Genomic DNA, 19,282 nt, shown 5'->3' with positions numbered 1-19,282 from the left:
GAAAGTAGATGCTATTTTTCACCCGCAAAAAAAGTAGATGGTATCTTCTATATCTAAATAGCTAGCCCCCACTAACTATTTCTCTCAACATGCAAGCATGCCACATCATCACACAACATGCATGAGAAAAAGTCCACCCCCACTATCATATGTCTTTTAACATGCAAGCATGCCACTTGATCATGAAATATGCATGAAAAAAGACACATCTCAACATGCAAATGGACATGAGAATTTTCATTCTATTATGCTATTTATACATTTTACATTTATATAGTAATCAAACATAATAAATTATATGTATTTTTAGTTTTAGCCTTTTATATTATTGCTTCAAATATTCTTGTTTCGTACAATGAATCACATTGAAATGTGTTGCATAATATTCCCTCAACAACGTGCGGGGTATCCTCTAGTTTAATAGTTAATGTAGCAATGTCTAGCAACTTGAAACAACTACACTATGTCATTTGTTCGATAATTTTTATGTCTTGGTGTTTTGTAAACATAAATCTATACCAATGGAACACTTCCACATGGATAATTTCAAAACGAGTATAACGGAAAAAAAATTTGTAGACTTAAATATTAGATATTTGTTTTGTTCTATAACATTGATAGTCAAAGCATGAAATTATGATGGTCAAACTGCAACTTTATGCTTTCGAATGGCATGAGTATTAAAATTGGCCACTCCATTCTTTGGTAGATGATATGTAAGCGTGAGTGTGTGTTTGCACTTTTAAGCGTGTTTAACAACACATTGTTGTCAAATTCTCAGGAGGAGTTTTTCTATAATGAAATATCATTTTAAATATATTTTCACTCTTCATCGGCATTTCTGTGCCGAACATGCATATGCATAGGCTTGTTCGTGGTCTTGAAATACTTTATCCTCTCCATAGTGAAATGGTAGATGTTTTCCTGTGGTTTGTGAAGCCGATTGTTGGACCATTTTTTCAGTAAAAAAAGACGCTAAAGTTGAAGTTAATTGTGTGTGTTTTTCGTTCCTCGTGTTGTTTTTTCTCTCAGCCAATCACAAAGATGGAGGTTCGCACTGATGGTCGTCAATAAATCTGACCTTGTGGCCAACAATGGAAGAAAGTTCGAACAACGTGCAAGGGAGAGAGAAGCATGTGCTGGTAGGTGATGTATGTGTTTTGTAGTGTTGAATGGTAGAGTTTCCGAGTAGGCCACTTCTCTCAGAGGATCTTGTGGCTCAGCGTCGCGTTATTTGGTGGCTCTGCACTGCTTCTTGATTTTCACATTCTATTGATAAGAAAAAGTTTCACTTCTTGGGCATCAATTAATTTCATAAGTTTTATGAGTAATTTATATGTTCACTTCAGCCTCACTAGCTTCCCAATTATTTATAATATGAAGTAATTCAAAATACATGATCACATAGAGCTTACAGTACTCACTACTAGAGTATAAAGAGTACACGATCGTAGTTTATAGTACATCTAAAGATATTTTACTGCAAATGTTTAGAACAACATCTGAATTGTGATGATGGTGTCGTATCAAACTTATAGAGGACTTACCGGCTCCCCTTAGTTGCATTAGCCATTGTAACTCCATGGAGCTAGCAGTTCTCATGACTCATCTTATAACACTTGTTGGTATTTTCAACAATGGTGGAGCGATTGAGCGACAGATTGAAAATATTTTGTTGAAGAGTTGTGTCTCCAACCATGGTGTGCTCACCGGCCTTAAGCTGCCATGGTTTTGGGTGTACTACTCATACAACTCATTAAAACATATGAGGCTAGTCCAACACTCCAAGATGTTGTCTTCTACTATATCATTATTGGAGACATGGAAGAGGTTTACTTTTTTATCAAAGCTTTTTATTGATTTATATCTTATTTATAATTTTTTATACTGTGTAGTAAATCAAAAATTACATATCATTGTTCTAAAAGGAAGAAAGAAGAATGGCTCAATATGGTATTTTAGGTAGTTATCCCCTGATTCTGTGTTAGATGGCTATCAAATTTGATTTGGATGGATCAAGAGGTGTTGCAAAGACCAAATCTCTAATGCACAATGTCATGGATGAGAGTACGCAGAAGGAATTACAAATTCGGGTCCTCAACGGTGAAGGTCCCTAATCCTGTGTGGTGATCTTTCTATTGGCGCAGGTACAATGTGAGAGAGTTCAACCCTCACACTGATGCCCCCTTCCAGATTATATAGAGTGCGCTAGGAGGGGTTCCATAACTGGCTGCTATTAAAGCTATTAACGGTCACATGCATGACCGGCTATACATTGCACTTATTACTTGTAACTGTCGTATTTAACTAGATTATACCACCTTTCTGTAATGATAGTAATGAATGCATCGTGGGGGTCATGGTATCCTATGGCACACCCGACTGTAAGCTTCCCGACTGTTGTTGCCTTGGTGACTACCGATTGTTGGGTCTTATCCTTCATGGGTGGAGGATCTGATTGTTGGGCTATGGACCCCCCCCCCCCCCCCCGTTTGATATCTTAGGTTATGTCTCCAATGGGTTGGAAAGGTTGCCCCTTGGCCGGCCCATTATCTGCTGCACCGTTTTCTTGATGGGCATGGGCCCTTGGCATGACCATTTACATATCTTGTCCTACCCCGTAGGTATAACTTCGACAATAGCCCTCGAGTCAGTCGAGGTCTGGATGAAGAAACTGATTGTTCAACATTGGAGAACATTCTGACTATTTGATGGACTCTGATCACCATTGGTTGGTTGGTTGAGAGACCTCACAGACTCAAATGATCATGCCTTCTGAAGGCGAAAGGGTGAGCAATTTGAAAAAAACTTGGTGATACCCCATTTCAATGTCTTCGGAAGAGTATGTCTCATGGCCCAATTCTGGACGTATCATAAAATTCCAACCAGCGGTTTGAGGCGCCTGGGCTTGAATTGACGAAGTATCCCTAGTCAATACCCTTTATGTGAAACGCCGGTCAGACAGCTTTCTCGCAAACCAAGTTTGCGCATCTGGATATTTGGTCTCTTCGTTGGGTCTGACTCGTGCCACGAAGGATATCACGGGTGCTCCTTGCTTTGTTCACGGATTAGTTATGTGATGAGTGTCGTCTCACTTGGTTTTCCTCGAGCACCTCCATGCTCGGGTTTGTTCCCACACAATGGGTGCGTGAATTCTGACTCAGGACTAACCCAGGTAGCCGAAAAGATGCTTCGTCCCACATTCCGACTGGAAGGTGAATCATGAATGTCATCATTTTTAGTTTTGATGTGTTGTTACATCAAGATATTTTCCATGTTCTCAGACTCCCTTCTGAATTTATTGTGAGGGAGGAATCCTCAGCTTTTGTGATCCGACTGACATAAAATCTAGTTGTTGCTTGTGTGATAGTTGGTTTTAAATGTTGACTGTTTCAACTTCCATGCACAGTTTTGGCTCTTGTGATGACGTGTGTCACATGGCGGTTTTGATTCCTCATCATTATAAATAGGAGAGGTGTGTGAGAGAGAGAGAGGGTCTATGCTTCCTCATTCTTCCATCTTCTCCCTGACGCCATCAAAGAGAAACCGCCCATGAGCAGTTCCCCTAATCGTTGCTTCCCCACCTTTCACCCTCTGCCAATGTCGACGACATGAAAGTTGTAGAAGGTGAAGTGCTCGAGTTCTTTGGACACCGCTTCCACTGCGGTTTCTGTCACGGTCAACAAGAGCGAGCGAGGCGATTGGATCCCCTCTCTGGATCATGTTTGATACACGACATGTATTCCTACAAATCTGAGAACAATGGTTGTTAACCTTATTGTAAGGATAAATTTTATGGATTTCCACCCATTGTTGGGAGCCTGTTCATTCTGAATCTTGAATGTGAAAATGATTTCTTTAAAATAGAAGCCAAACCCCTTAAGAAGGTTGATGCCACCATCACTTTCATGTGGCACTGTCGTCTTGGTCACATCGGAAAAAAAAGCATGCAAAGACTCCATATAGATGGAGTTTTACCGTCTTTTGATTTTGAATCATTTGAGACTTGTGAGGATTGTGTTATGGGGAAGATGACCAAGACACCGTTCACGAGTCCTCCTGAACCGACATGTGAATTATTGAAAATAATGCATAGTGATGTATGTGGTCCGATGAACACTACAAGACGTGGTGGGTATTTGTACTTCGTGACTTTTACTGATGATTTAAGTAGGTATGGTTATATCTACTTGATGAAGCATAAGTCTGAGATCTTTGAAAAGTTCAAGGAATTTCAAAATGAGGTAGAAAATCATCGTGGAAAAAAGATTAATTTCCTGCAATCGGATCGTGGAGGTGGATATCTTAGTCATGAGTTTAGTCAACATCTTAGTGGTTATGGAATTGTTTCACAGAGGAATGGAGTTTCCTAGAGATGTAACCGTAGCTTGTTGGACATGGTAAGGTCTATGATGTCTCTTACAGAACCGCCGATATATTTTTGGGGTCATGCACTTACTACTTCCGCTTATACATTAAATAGAGCATCGTCTAAGTCTGTTGAGACGACATCATTTGAATTATGCTATGGGAAGAAACCCAATGTCTCGCATCACATAATTTGTGTTTGTGAGGCATATTTGAAGTGTTTATAGCCAAACAAACTTGATCCAAGATGAGGCAAAAGTTACTTTGTAGGTTATCTCACAGATACAGTTTGGTATTCTTTCTACCAAAAGTCCGACAACAAAGTGTTTGTTGCTAGGAATGGGCACTTTCTTGAAAAAGAATTTCTCACTAAATAAGTGAGTGGAAGGACGATATAACTTCATGAGATTAGTGAATCTTCGGCAACCATTGATAGGGCATAGGAACCGGAAGTAATTCTGCAAATTATCCCTGCAACCAAGATGGAACTTGTTGATAACCCACAAGTATAGGGGATCAATTATAGCCTTTATCGATAAGTAATAGTGTCGAACTCAACGAGGAACTAAAGGTGGAATTTATATTCTCTCAAGTTCTATCGACCATCGATACAACTCTACGCATGCTTAATGTTCACTTTACCTAGAACAAGAATAAAACTAGAAGTACCTTGCAGGTATAGTAGGATAAGTTTGCAAGATAATAAAGAACGTGAAAAATAAAAGTTAGGTGATGTTCTATTAAAAGTACAATTAAGTTAGTATAGCGAGTCTAGAAAAGTGGTGGTAGGATTTGCGGAATTGTCTCTAAGCAATCGACTATGTTACTAGACCGATAGCAAGTTTTTATGTGGGAGAGGCCACTGCTAGCATGTCATCCCTTACTTGAAATTCTATGCACTTATGATTGGAACTATTAGCAAGCGTCCGCAACAACTAACGTTCATTAAGGTAAAACTCAACCATAGCATTAAGATATACTGGTCCTCCTTCAATCCTGTATGCATCAATTTCTATGTTAGAAAGAAGCTTTTGTCACTCTTGCCCTCCAATGCATAGTTATATCAACATACAACCAACCCTAATGTGTGATCCATGAAATGTCTCCAACGTATCTATAATTTTTGATTGCTCCATGCTATTATATTATCTATTTTTGATGTCAATGGGCTTTATTTTACACTTTTATATCATTTTTGGGACTAACCTACTAACCGGAGGACCAGCCCAAATTGCTGTTTTTTGCCTACTTTAGGGTTTCGAAGAAAAGGAATATCAAACGGAGTCCATACGGAATGAAACCTTTGGGAATGTGATTTTCTCAACAAACGTGATCCAGGAGACTTGGAGTGGGCGTCAAGAAACAATGGAGGCGACCACGAGGCAGGGGGCGCGCCCCCCACCCTCGTGGGCCCCTGTTGCTCCACTGACGTACTTCTTCCTCCTATATATATCCACGTACCCCCCAAACATCCAGGAGAACACAGAAACCTAATTCCACTGCCGCAACCTTCTGTACCCGAGAGATCCCATCTTGGGGCCTTTTCCGGAGCTCCGTCGGAGGGGGCATTGATCACGAAGGGCCTCTACATCAACTCCATGGCCTCTCCGGTGATGCGTGAGTAGTTTACTTCAGACCTACGGGTCCATAGTTATTAGCTAGATGGCTTCTTCTCTCTCTTTGGATCTCAATACAAAATTCTCCTCGATCTTCTTGAAGATCTATTCGATGTAATCTTCTTTTGCGGTATGTTTGTCGAGATCCGATGAATTGTGGGTTTATGATCCAGTTTATCTATGAACAATATTTGATTCTCCTCTGAATTCTTTTATGTATGATTGGTTTATCTTTGCAAGTCTCTTCGAATTATCAGTTTGGTTTGGCCTACTAGATTGATCTTTCTTGCAATGGGAGAAGTGCTTAGCTTTGGGTTCAATCTTGCGGTGTTCGATCCCAGTGACATAAAGGGAACCGACACGTATTGTATTGTTGCCAGCGAGGATAAAAAGATGGGGTTTATGTCATATTGCATGAGTTTATCCCTCTACATCATGTTATCTTCCTTAAAGCATTACTCTGTTCTTATGAACTTAATACTCTAGAATGCTGGATAGCGGTCGATGTGTGGAGTAATAGTAGTAGATGCAGAATCGTTTCGGTCTACTTGTCTCGGACGTGATGCCTATATACATGATCATACCTAGGTATTCTCATAACTATACTCAATTCTATCAATTGCTCGATAGTAATTCGTTCACCCACCATAATACTTATGCTCTCGAGAGAAGCCACTAGTGAAACTATGGCCCCCAGGTCTATCTTCCATCATATTAATCTTCCAATACTTAGTTATTTCCTTTGCCATTTATTTTACTTTGCATCTTTATTTCTCTTTATCATAAAAATACCAAAAATATTATCTTATCATATCCATCAGATCTCACTCTTGTAAGTGACTGTGAAGGGATTGACAACCCCTTTATCGCGTTGGTTGCGAGGTTCTTATTTGTTTGTGTAGGTGCGTGGGACTTGAGCGTGATCTCCTACTGGATTGATACCTTGGTTCTCAAAAATTGAGGGAAATACTTACTCTACTTTACTACATCACCCTTTTCTCTTCAAGGGAAAACCAACGCAGTGCCCAAGAGGTAGCAAGAAGGATTTCTGGCGCCGTTGCCGGGGAGATTTGCACCAAGTCAAGTCAAGCACAAGTCAAAGACATACCAAGTACCCATCACAAACTCTTATCCCTCGCATTACATTATTTGCCATTTGCCTCTCGTTTTCCTCTCCCCCACTTCACCCTTGCCGTTTTATTCGCCCTCTTTTCCTCTCTCCCTCTCTTTCCGTTCCCCTTCTCTTTTTCTATTTGCCTTTTTGCCCGTTTCTTGTTTGCTTGTGTGTTGGATCGCTTGCTTTGTCGTTATGGCTAGTCCTTTATCTACTCCTTTGTCTCCCAAGAATGAAGTTCTTAATTTTAAACAAAGGGAGGGAGAAAATCTAAAAGATGCTTGGTACAGAATTTGCAATGCGCAAAATAGATCTACTAGGAAGCAATCTACTTCCGTTCTTCTTCACAATTTTTATGTAGGCATCACTACTTCGAATAGATATATTCTTGATACCATTACCGGAGGGAATTTTTGGGTAGCCATACTTTTGATTCTTATAATGCTATGATAGATCTGTTTGGCCCACCACCTCTTTTGGTTAATGGAACTATTTTAACTTTGGAACATGTGATGCAACGGCTTGAAATTATTGAAAATAAAGTTGCCACCGTAGAGTTAATTGAAAATTTGGATAGAAATATCCATAACCAAATTACCCAATACGGATCTAAGGTAGGAGTTGCTCTTAAAAGGTTTAAAGAAAAGGGGCCTATGGTTAATGAAAAGATAGATCAAGATTCCACTAGAATTGATAAAATTGAGGATATTATTACCAACCTTGGGTCTGCCTTTTCTTCTGTGAAAAACACTCCTCCTAATGCTAAGATTGCCAAATTGATGTATGTTCCTAAAAATAAGGGTGGAACTTCTAGTAAGGAAAATGCGGACCTCAAATCCATAAGTGTTCACCCCAAATTTCTCACTATCCTTAAGGAACCTTTTGCTACAAATGATTTCCTTGATTTCGTACCTAGGAGTTTGATAATTAATAAAAATAAAGAAACCCCTAAGTATTATAGGTGTCTTATTGAAAATTTCCTACCAAAGATGGCAATACCTAGATCTATCCTTGCTTTTATGCCTAGCTAGGGGCGTTAAACGATAGCGCTTGTTGGGAGGCAAGCCAATTTTATTTTTATTCCTTGCTTTTTGCTCCTGTTTATTAATAAATAATTTATCAAGCCTGTGTTTTGGTTGTGTTTTGGTTGTGTTTTTTGTGTTTAATTTGTGTTTTTGCCAAGTAGAACCGTTGGGAAGACTTGGGGGAAGTCTTTTTGATCTTGCTTTAAAAAACAGAAACGTTTGCGCTCACGAGAATTGCTGCCATTTTTATTTGGAAAGTGCTATTTAGTTAATTATTTTTGCAGATGATTAATAGATAAATTCCTCACGTCCAGCAATTTATTGTAGAATTTTTGGGGTTCCAGAGTTTGTGTTAGCTACAGATTACTACAGACTGTTCTGTTTTTGACAGATTCTATTTTTCGTGTATTGTTTGCTTATTTTGATGAATCTATGGCTAGTAAAAGAGTTTATAAACCATAGAGAAGTTGGAATACAGTAGGTTTAACACCAATATAAATCAAGAATGAGTTCATTACAGTACCTTGAAGTGGTGTTTTGTTTTCTTTCGCTAACGGAGTTCATGAGATTTTTTATTTTTAGTTTTGTGGTGTGAAGTTTTCAAGTTTTGGGTAAAGATTTGATGGATTATGGAACAAGGAGTGGAAAGAGCCTAAGCTTGGGGATGCCCATGGCACCCCAAGGTAAAACTCAAGGACACCAAAAAGCCTAAGCTTGGGGATGCCCCGGAAGGCATCCCCTCTTTTGTCTTCGTCTATCGGTAACTTTACTTGGAGCTATATTTTTATTTAGCACATGATATGTGTTTTGCTTGGAGTGTCTTGTATGATTTGAGTCTTTGCTTTTTAGTTTACCACAATCATCCTTGCTGTACACACCTTTTGAGAGAGACTCACATGATTGGGAATTTATTAGAATACTCTATGTGCTTCACTTACATCTTTTGAGCTATATAGTTTTTGCTCTAGTGCTTCACTTATATATTTTAGAGCACGATGGTGGTTTTGTTTTATAGAAACTATTGTTCTCTCATGCTTAACTTATATTATTTTGAGAGTCCTTTAGAACAACATGGCAATAATAAAAACTTTCATACAAGTGCATTGAATGCTATGAGAAGTTTGATACTTGATAATTGTTTTGAGATATGGAGATGGTGATATTAGAGTCATGCTAGTTGAGTAGTTGTGAATTTGAGAAATACTTGTCTTGAAGTTTGTGATTCCCGTAGCATGCATGTATTGTGAACCGTTATGTGATGAAGTCGGAGCATGATCTATTTATTGATTGTCTTCCTTATGAGTGTCGGTCAAGGACGAGCGATGGTCTTTTCCTACCAATCTATCCCCCTAGGAGCATGCGTGTAATACTTTGTTTCGATAACTAATAGATTTTTGCAATAAGTATGTGAGTTCTTTATGACTAATTTTGAGTCCATGGATTATACGCACTCTCACCCTTCCACCATTGCTAGCCTCTCTAGTATCGCGCAACTTTCGCCGGTACCATAAACCCACCATATACCTTCCTCAAAACAGCCACCATACCTACCTATTATGGCATTTCCATAGCCATTCCGAGATATATTGCCATGCAACTTTCCATCATTCCGTTATTATGACACGCTTCATCATTGTCACATTGCTTGCATGATCATGTAGTTGACATCGTATTTGTGGCAAAACCACCGTTCATAATTTTCATACATGTCACTCATGCATCATTGCACATCCCGGTACACCGCCGGAGCCATTCACATAGAGTCATATCTTGTTCTAAGTATCAAGTTGTAATTTTTGAGTTGTAAGTAAATAAAGTGTGATAATCAACATTATTAGAGCATTGTCCCAGTGAGGAAAGGATGATGGAGACTATGATTCCCCCACAAGTCGGGATGAGACTCCGGACGAAAAATAAAAAAAGGAAAAAAAAGAAAAGAGGCCAAAAAGAAAAAAAAGGGAAGAAGGCCCAAAAATGAGAGAAAAAGAGAGAAGGGACAATGCTACTGTCCTTTTTCCACACTTGTGCTTCAAAGTAGCACCATGATATTCATGATAGAGAGTCTCCTATGATATCGCTTTCATATACTAGTGGGAATTTTTCATTATAGAACTTGCCTTGTATATTCCAATGATGGGCTTCCTCAAATTGCCCTAGGTCTTCATGAGCAAGCAAGTTGGATGCACACCCACTTAGTTTCTTTTGTTGAGCTTTCATACACTTATAGCTCTAGTGCATTCGTTGGATGGCAATCCCTACTCACTCACATTGATATCTATTAATGGTCATCTCCATAGCCCGTTGATACGCCTAGTTGATGTGGGACCATCTTCTCCGTTTTGTCTTCTCCACAACCACCATTCTATTCCACCATATAGTGTATATCCATGGCTCACGCTCATATATTGCGTGAAGATTGAAAAGGTTTGAGAACATCAAAAGTATGAAACAATTGCTTGGCTTGTCATAAGGGTTGTGCATGATTTAAATATTTTGTGTGGTGAAGATAGAACATAGCCAGACTATATGATTTTGTAGGGATAACTTTCTTTGGCCATGTTATTTTGAGAAGACATAATTGCTTAGTTAGTATGCTCGAAGTATTATTATTTTTATGTCAATATTAAACTTTTGCCTTGAATCTTATGGATCTGAACATTCATGCCACAATAAAGAAAAATTACATTGAGAAATATGTTAGAAAGCATTCCACATCAAAAATTCTTCTTTTATAATTTACCTACTCGAGGACGAGCAGGAATTAAGCTTGGGGATGCTTGATACGTCTCCAACGTATCTATAATTTTTGATTGCTCCATGCTATCATATTATCTATTTTGGATGTCAATGGGCTTTATTTTAAACTTTTATATCATTTTTGGGACTAACCTACTAACCGGAGGCCCAGCCCAAATTGCTGTTTTTTTTGCCTATTTTAGGGTTTCGAAGAAATGGAATATCAAACGGAGTTCAAACGGAATGAAACCTTCAGGAATGTGATTTTCTCAACAAACATGATCCAGGAGACTTGGAGTGGGCGTCAAGAAACAACGGAGGTGGACACGAGACAGGGGGCGCGCCTACCCCCCCCCCCCTCCCGGGCGTGCCCTCCACCCTCGTGGGCCCCCCGTTGCTCCACCGACGTACTTATTCCTCCTATATATATCCACGTACCCCCAAACATCCGGGACCACAACGAAAACCTAATTCCACCGCCGCAATCTTCTGTACCCGAGAGATCCCATCATGGGGCCTCTTCCGGAGCTCCGCCGAAGGGGGCATTGATCACGGAGGGCCTCTACATCAACTCCATGGCCTCTCCAGTGATGTGTGAGTAGTTTACTTTAGACCTACGTGTAACGCCCTCGATGCGGCTATATCTCCTATGTGTCGAAGCACGACTTAGAGACATAACCACATTGAAAGCAATGTCGCAAGTGAGGTAATCTTCGCAAACAACCCATGTAATATAAATAAAGGGAAAAGATACATAGTTGGCTTACAATCGCCACGTCACACAAATACATAAATAGCATTACATTCATCCAATACACTCATGGTCCGACTACAATACCAAAATAAAGATCAACCCCCAAATGCGACAAAGTCCCTGATCGCCCCAACTGAGCACCACTACTGATCATCTGGGAAAGACACATAGTAATGACGAGAGTCTTCATCGAACTCCCACTTGAGCTCAAGCGCAACGTCTGGAACGGTATCATCTGTCCCTGCATCTGGTTTAGGAAGGAATCTGTGAGTCGCGGGGACTCAGCAATCCCACACCCTCGCGATCAAGACTATTTAAGCTTATAGGTAAGGTAAGGTATGATGTGGAGCTGCAGCAATCGACTAGAATTATATGGTGGCTAACCTATTCGCAAAAGAGAGCGAGAAGAGAAGGAAAAAGCATGGTCGAACAACTATGATCAAGAAGTGATCCTAGAACAACCTACGTCAAGCATTACTCCAACACCGTGTTCACTTCCCGGACTCCGCCAAGAAGAGACCATCACGGTAACACACGTGGTTGATTCATTTTAATTAAGTTAAGTTTCAGGTTATCTACAACCGGACATTAACAAATTCCCATCTGCCCATAACCTCGGGCACGGCTTTCGAAAGTTCAAATCCCTGCAGGGGAGTCCCAAGTTAGCCCATCACAAGCTCTCACGGTCAACGAAGGATATTTCTTCTCCCAAGACAATTCGATCAGGCTCGGCATCCCGGTTACAAGACATCCTCGACAATGGTAAAACTAAACCAGCAAAACCACCCGAATGTGCCGACAAATCCCGATAGGAGCTGCACATATCTCGTTCTCAGGGCACACCGGATTGTCCAAGGTTCCGGTAGGCCAGCCCAGAGTTGCCCCTAGTGGCCACCGGCAGCTGACAGGTTGGACCAACACTCAGAGGAGCACTGGCCCGGGGGTTTAAATAAAGATGACCCTTCAGTCCGCGAAACCCAAGGGAAAAAGAGTGTACCCAGTGTTGGGCATTGCTGGAAGAGTTTTATTCAAGGCGAACTGTCAAGGGGTTCCCATTATAACCCAACCGTGTAAGGAACGGAAAATCCGGGAACATAACACCGATATGACGGAAACTAGGGGTGCAAGAGTGGAACAAAACACCAGGCATAAGGCCGAGCCTTCCACCATTTACCAATTATATAGGTGCATTAAGATAAACAAGATAATATAGTGATATCCCAACAATAAACAATGTTCCAACAAGGAACGATCTCCAATCGTCACCTGCAACTAGCAACGCTATAAGAGGGGCTAAGCAAAGTGGTAACATAGCCAAACAATGGTTTGCTAGGACAAGGTGGGTTAGAGGTTTGACATGGCAATATGGGAGGCATGATAAGCAAGTGGTAGGTATCGTAGCATAGGCATAGCAAAAGAGCGAGCATCTAGCAAACAAAGATAGAAGTGATTTCGAGGGTATGGTCATCTTGCCTTCAAAGTTCTCAGAGTTGCCTTGATCCTCGTAAGCGAACTCAACGTGATCCTCGTTCACGAACTCGTCTCCCGGCTCTACCCAAATAAGAACAACAAGCAAAGGGAGCACAATCAACCACGTGCAATGCTCAAACAACATGATGCAAACATGGTATGATATGCGGGATGCGATATGTGATGCATATGCAAGATTTGACAAGGAATGATTGAACCTGGCCCCAGCATGGAAATCCAAGAGTGCCACTGGAAAGGTGAGGTGATTTCGGTTGAAATCGATATAAAGATCACCGGAATCGGATGCACGGTTTGGAAATGGCAAGCAAAACAAATATGGCACCGGTTTGCGATAATCAGCAAGTGACCAACTAAATGCATCAAGATAAGCATGCTACAACACTCAAACATGACAACAAGATACATGGCAGGGATCCACTCATGAAGCTTGACAAAATATGAACACTAAGCTACGGCTAATTCATCCATTAACAGGTTCAAACAATCATGGCAAAAGAGCAAATGATAACAGGTTTCAGACTTTGTGAAATTAACACAAGTCTAGAATTTATCATCAGGAAGCACACTTTAGAGCATGAAAACTACATGATACAGGAACTTAACATGGCAAAGCAAGGCATGACATGAAGCTACTCAAAGCACTTAACAAAAGTCCCTTAGTGACCTTGAGCCAAAAGGGATTACAAAATACAATTGCAAGCATGTGAATATGCAAATCAGTTAACGAGTAGGCATGTTTACGAGCTCGATGCACTTACTACAGAGCATTGCATGACAAACTAAGCATACACCCATGAAGAATACATGGCATAGGAACTAGACATGGCAAGAACAACAACATAGCTTGCACGGATCAATAGCAACATCCTCGGCAAAATCGCTAAACATGTCAACAATCTGCCAGTATCAATTTATAGCAAAAGTAGAGCTCGATTGACTCAAGGTAGGGTGCTCCATAAATGCAAACAAGGACATGGATGGATAGAGCACCACAATGTTAACAAAACATCCTTACTGGTCATCCTCAAAAGAGGCACGAATCACTAGGAAACAACATGAACATATGGCATAACAACAAAATCAGGACAAGGACTTAGAGGAATTACAAGTCCCTGAAATCAGCATTACCGATTACGCTACTTTGCAAGCTTGTGCTAGTCACCACAAATATCACAAAAATACATGGCAAGCACCTCTGTAAAGATGGCATGGCATATACCAAAACACATGTAGAGCTCAGGATCATATCATGCACACATTAATCATGGCAATAATGACAAAAGGCTATTTGCTGAAATAGATCTGACAAATTCCTCACATAGCCCTCTTCCAACAGCATTTCGGGCAACAAGATGAGCTCAAATGAAAATGATGCAATGAGATGAAATGATGTACTCGTCGAGACGAACATTCTGATATGCTACACACACGAATCGGAGCTACGGATGCAGAGTTATGGCATGCGGAAAAATGCAAATTAGCTAGGGTTTGGAGGGGGAAAAGTCAACCGTGAAGTTCCAGATCCAGATCTGGATCTCGTCGGAGCACGGACTTCGAGGTTCACGGCGGTGCGGCAGCCGGAGTCGGAGGAGGCCGGGCGGCGCGGACGACGAGGAGGGCGGCGAGGCGGCGCCGGAGTCGGAGGTGGCCGGGCGGCGCCGGAGCTGTTGACGGCAGTGAGCGGGCGAGGCGGCGGGGTCGCGCCGGCGGATCGGGATGGCGGCGGGGCGTCGTCGCGGTAGGGCGCGGGCGGCGCTGCGGAGGAAGGGCGCGGGGCGCCTCTGGCCCGGGCGGTGGAGGCGGGGGCCTGCGGCGGGCCGGCGTGGCTGCGGGTGGCGGCGCGCCACGTGGTGGCCCCCTGTTGGCTGCGGGCGGCGGCGGGGATGTGTCCGGCGCGGTGCGAGGCGAATTTTTAGGGTTTGGGGAAGAAGAGATCCGGGAATTTTGGGGAGTGGCCTTTATATAGAGGTAGGAGGAGCTAGGAGTCTCCAAATTGAGCATGATTTTTGGCCACGCGATCGTGATCGAACGCTCTAGACGATGGGAGAGGTTTTGGTGGGTTTTGGGCCAAATTGGAAGGGTGTTGGGCTGCAACACACACGAGGCCTTCTCGGTCCCTTGGTTAACCGTTGGAGTATCAAACGAAGTCCAAATGGCACGAAACTTGACAGGCAGTTACCGGTAGTAAACCAAGGCCGCATGGCAAGTCTCGGTCCAATCCGGAAATGTTTAACCCCCACACACGAAAAGAGGTAGAAAGGACCACCGGAGGACATAGGAGCGCCGGAATGCAAAACGGACAACAGGGAAAATGCTCGGATGCATGAGACGAACACGTATGTAAATGCAATGCACATGATGACATGATATGAGATGCATGACAAAGACAACAACACACGGAGACAAAAAACCCGACAACGAGGAAATAAAATAACTTAGGACCAGAAACTGCAAGAGTTGGAGTACAGATAAGGTAAATTACATCCGGGGTGTTACAACACTCCACCACTACGAAAGGATCTCGTCCCGAGATCTAGGACTGGAAAAACTCCGGGTACTCAGAACGGAGGTGATCCTCGCGTTCCCAGGTGGCTTCACGGTCGGAATGGTGTGACCACTTGACTTTGAGGAATTTGATTGACTTGTTGCGAGTCTTGCGCTCAGTTTCTTCAAGGATAGCAACGGGGTGCTCACGATAAGAAATGTCTTCTTGGAGATCAATGTCTTCGAAGTTGAAGGTGCGGTCAGGGGTCTTGAAGCACTTGTGGAGCTGAGAGACATGAAACACGTCGTGCACATTTGCAAAGTTGGAGGGAAGCTCGAGTTGATAGGCGAGATCGCCTCTCTTGCTGACGATCTTGAAAGGACCCACGTATCTAGGGGCAAGCTTCCCTTTGATACCGAAGCGACGAGTACATTTCATTGGAGAGACGCGGAGGTAAACATGGTCTCCGATCTCGAAAGCCAAATCACGATGCTTACTATCATAGTAGCTCTTCTGGCGCGATTGCGCTGCTTTGAGGTTATCACGAATGACTTTGCACATCTCTTCTGCCTCTGTGATCAAGTCATTTCCAAGAAGTTGACGTTCACCAATCTCTGACCAGTTAAGAGGAGTACGACACTTCCTGCCATAGAGAATTTCAAATGGGGCCTTGCCCAAACTCGCTTGAAAGCTGTTGTTGTAGGAGAACTCGGCATATGGAAGACAATCTTCCCACTTCATACTGAAGGAGATAACGCAAGCCTTGAGCATATCTTCAAGAATCTGATTGACACGCTCGACTTGGCCGCTAGTTTGAGGATGAAAAGCTGTGCTGAAACGGATGTTGGTGCCCATGGCCTTCTAAAAAGAATCCCAAAACTTGGAGGTAAAGATGCTGCCACGATCTGAACAAATCAACTGCGGAATACCGTGCAGAGAGACAATCCGAGAGGTATAAAGCTCCGCCAATTGAGCTGCTGTGATGGATTCTTTGATAGGCAGAAAGTGAGCCACTTTAGTGAGTTTGTCGATGACAACGAATATAGCATCATTGCCACGCTTGGACTTTGGAAATCCAGTCACGAAGTCCATCTCAATGTGGTCAAACTTTCATTTTGGAATGGCAAGAGGTTGGAGGAGACCAGCTGGTCGTTGGTGTTCTGCCTTCACTCTTCTGCAGACATCACATTTATTCACGAACTGAGCAATCTCACGTTTCATTCGAGTCCACCAATACGCCTGCTTGAGGTCATGGTACATCTTTGTACTTCCAGGGTGGATAGAGAGGAGTGAATTGTGAGCCTCGTTCATAATGACTTTACGAAGGTCACCTTTAGGCACAACAATGCGATCCTCGAAGATGAGAGTATCCTTGTCATCAAGGCGATAACACTTGTACTTGGATTGACTCTTGGCAATCCCAATCTTCACCTTCTTCACCATAGCATCAAGAAGTTGAGCCTCTCGAATCTGATCTTCCAAAATAGGAGAGACTTGAAGATTGGCGAGGAAACCTTGAGGAACAACTTGCAGATTGAGTTTGCGGAAAGCTTCACAAAGCTCGGGTTAGTAAGGCTTGAGAATTAGACTGTTGAAGTAAGCCTTCCTGCTCAATGCGTCAGCAATTACATTGGCCTTGCCTAGAGTATATTCAATGCTCGGATTATACTCTTGAATCATTTCGACCCAACGAGTCTGCCTGAGGTTGAGATTAGGCTGAGTGAAGATGTACTTGAGACTCTTGTGGTCAGTGAAGATGTCCACTTTTATTCCCAATAAGAGATGTCTCCAAGTCAAAAGAGCATGCACAACTACCGCCAACTCGAGGTCATGAGTGGGGTAGTTCTTTTCATCGGGCTTCAACTAGCGAGAGGTATAAGCCATAAATTTTTTCTCTTGCATCAACACTGCACCAAGACCTTGAAGAGAGGCATCACAGAAGACCTCGAACGGTTTGGATTCATCGGGAGGAGTCAGAACTGGAGCAGTGAGTAATTTCTCTTTCAAGGTGTTGAAAGCGATGTCACATTCAGGAGACCAAACATACTTCACATGCTTCTGGAGAAGGTTTGAAAGAGGCTTCGCGATCTTTGAAAAGTTCTCAACGAACCTTCGACAATAGCTTGCGAGACCAAGGAAGCTGCGGAGTTGCTTCACGTTCTGAGGTAGTTCCCAATTCACAATTGCAGACACCTTCTCAAGATTCGCCGCTATGCCCTTGGCAAAAATGATATGCCCAAGGTAGAGAACCTCATCGAGCCAAAACTCGCACTTTGAAAACTTGGCATAGAACTGATGTTCTCTGAGCTTATCCAGCACCAAACGCAAGTGCTTGGCATGATCTTCCTTGTTCTTGGAAAAGACCAAAATGTCATCGAGGTAGACCAAGACGAAGTCATTTGTGTAGGGGTTGAAGAGGAACTTCATCATGCGAGAGAATGTCGGAAGAGCGTTGACGAGGCCAAAAGACATGATAGTGTATTCATATAAACCATAGCTTGTTCTGAATGCCGTCTTAGGGATATCTTGCTCACGAATTCGAATCTGGTGATAGCCCATACGGAGATCAAGCTTGGAGAATACTTGAGCACCTTTGAGTTCTTCAAACAACAAGTTGATGTTGGGTAGTGGGTACTTGTGTTGGGGAACGTTGCAGAAAATAAAAATTTTCCTACTCGTTTCACCAAGATCATCTAGGAGTTCATCTAGCAACGAGTCATCAGATGCATCTACATACCTTTGTAGATCGCGTGCGGAAGCGTTCAAAGAACGGTGATGATGTAGTCGAACACGACGTGATCCAAATCACCGATGACCAAGCGCCGAACGGACGGCACCTCCGCGTTCAACACACGTACGGGACGGGAGACGTCTCCTCCTTCTTGATCCAGCAAGGGGGAAGGAGAGGTTGACGAAGATCCAGCAGCACGACGGCGTGGTGGTGAATGCAGGGCGTCACAGTAGCAGGGCTTCGCCTATACTACAAGAAGGAGACGTAACAGGGAGAGAGGGAGGCGCCAGGGGCTGGTGTATGAAATCCCTCCTCTCCCCCACTATATATAGGAGGGCCAAGGGGGGGTGGTGCGCAGCCTAGGAGATCTGATCTCCTAGGTGCGGCGGCCAGGGGGAGGATTCCCTCCCCCCCAAGGCACCTTAGAGGTGCCTTCCACCACTTGGACTCCTCCCCCATGGAAACCCTAGGCGCATGGGCCTAGTGGGGCTGGTGCCCTTGGCCCATGCGCCTAGGGTTTCCATGGGGGAGTGCCCTTGGCCCATGCAGGCCAAGGCGCACCCCCTACAGCCCATGTGGCCCCCCGTGACAGGTGGCCCCACCCGGTGGGCCCCCGGGACCCCTCCGGTGGTCCCGGTACAATACCGATAACCCCGAAACTTGTCCCGATGGCCGAAATAGCATTTCCTATATATAATTCTTTACCTCCGGACCATTCCGGAACTCCTCGTGACGTCCGGGATCTCATCCGGGACTCCGAACAACATTCGGGTTTCTGCATATACATATCTTCACAACCCTAGCATCACCGAACCTTAAGTGTGTAGACCCTACGGGTTCGGGAGACAAGCAGACATAACCGAGATGACTCTCCGGTCAATAACCAACAGCGGGATCTGGATACCCATGTTGGCTCCCACATGCTCCACGATGATTTCATCGGATGAACCACGATGTCGAGG

This window comes from Triticum urartu, chromosome 6A (genome assembly GCF_056163025.1).
Source record: "Triticum urartu cultivar PI428250 chromosome 6A, HENAU_Tu73, whole genome shotgun sequence".
NCBI lineage: Eukaryota > Viridiplantae > Streptophyta > Magnoliopsida > Poales > Poaceae > Triticum > Triticum urartu.
This window is presented reverse-complemented; position numbering follows the sequence as displayed.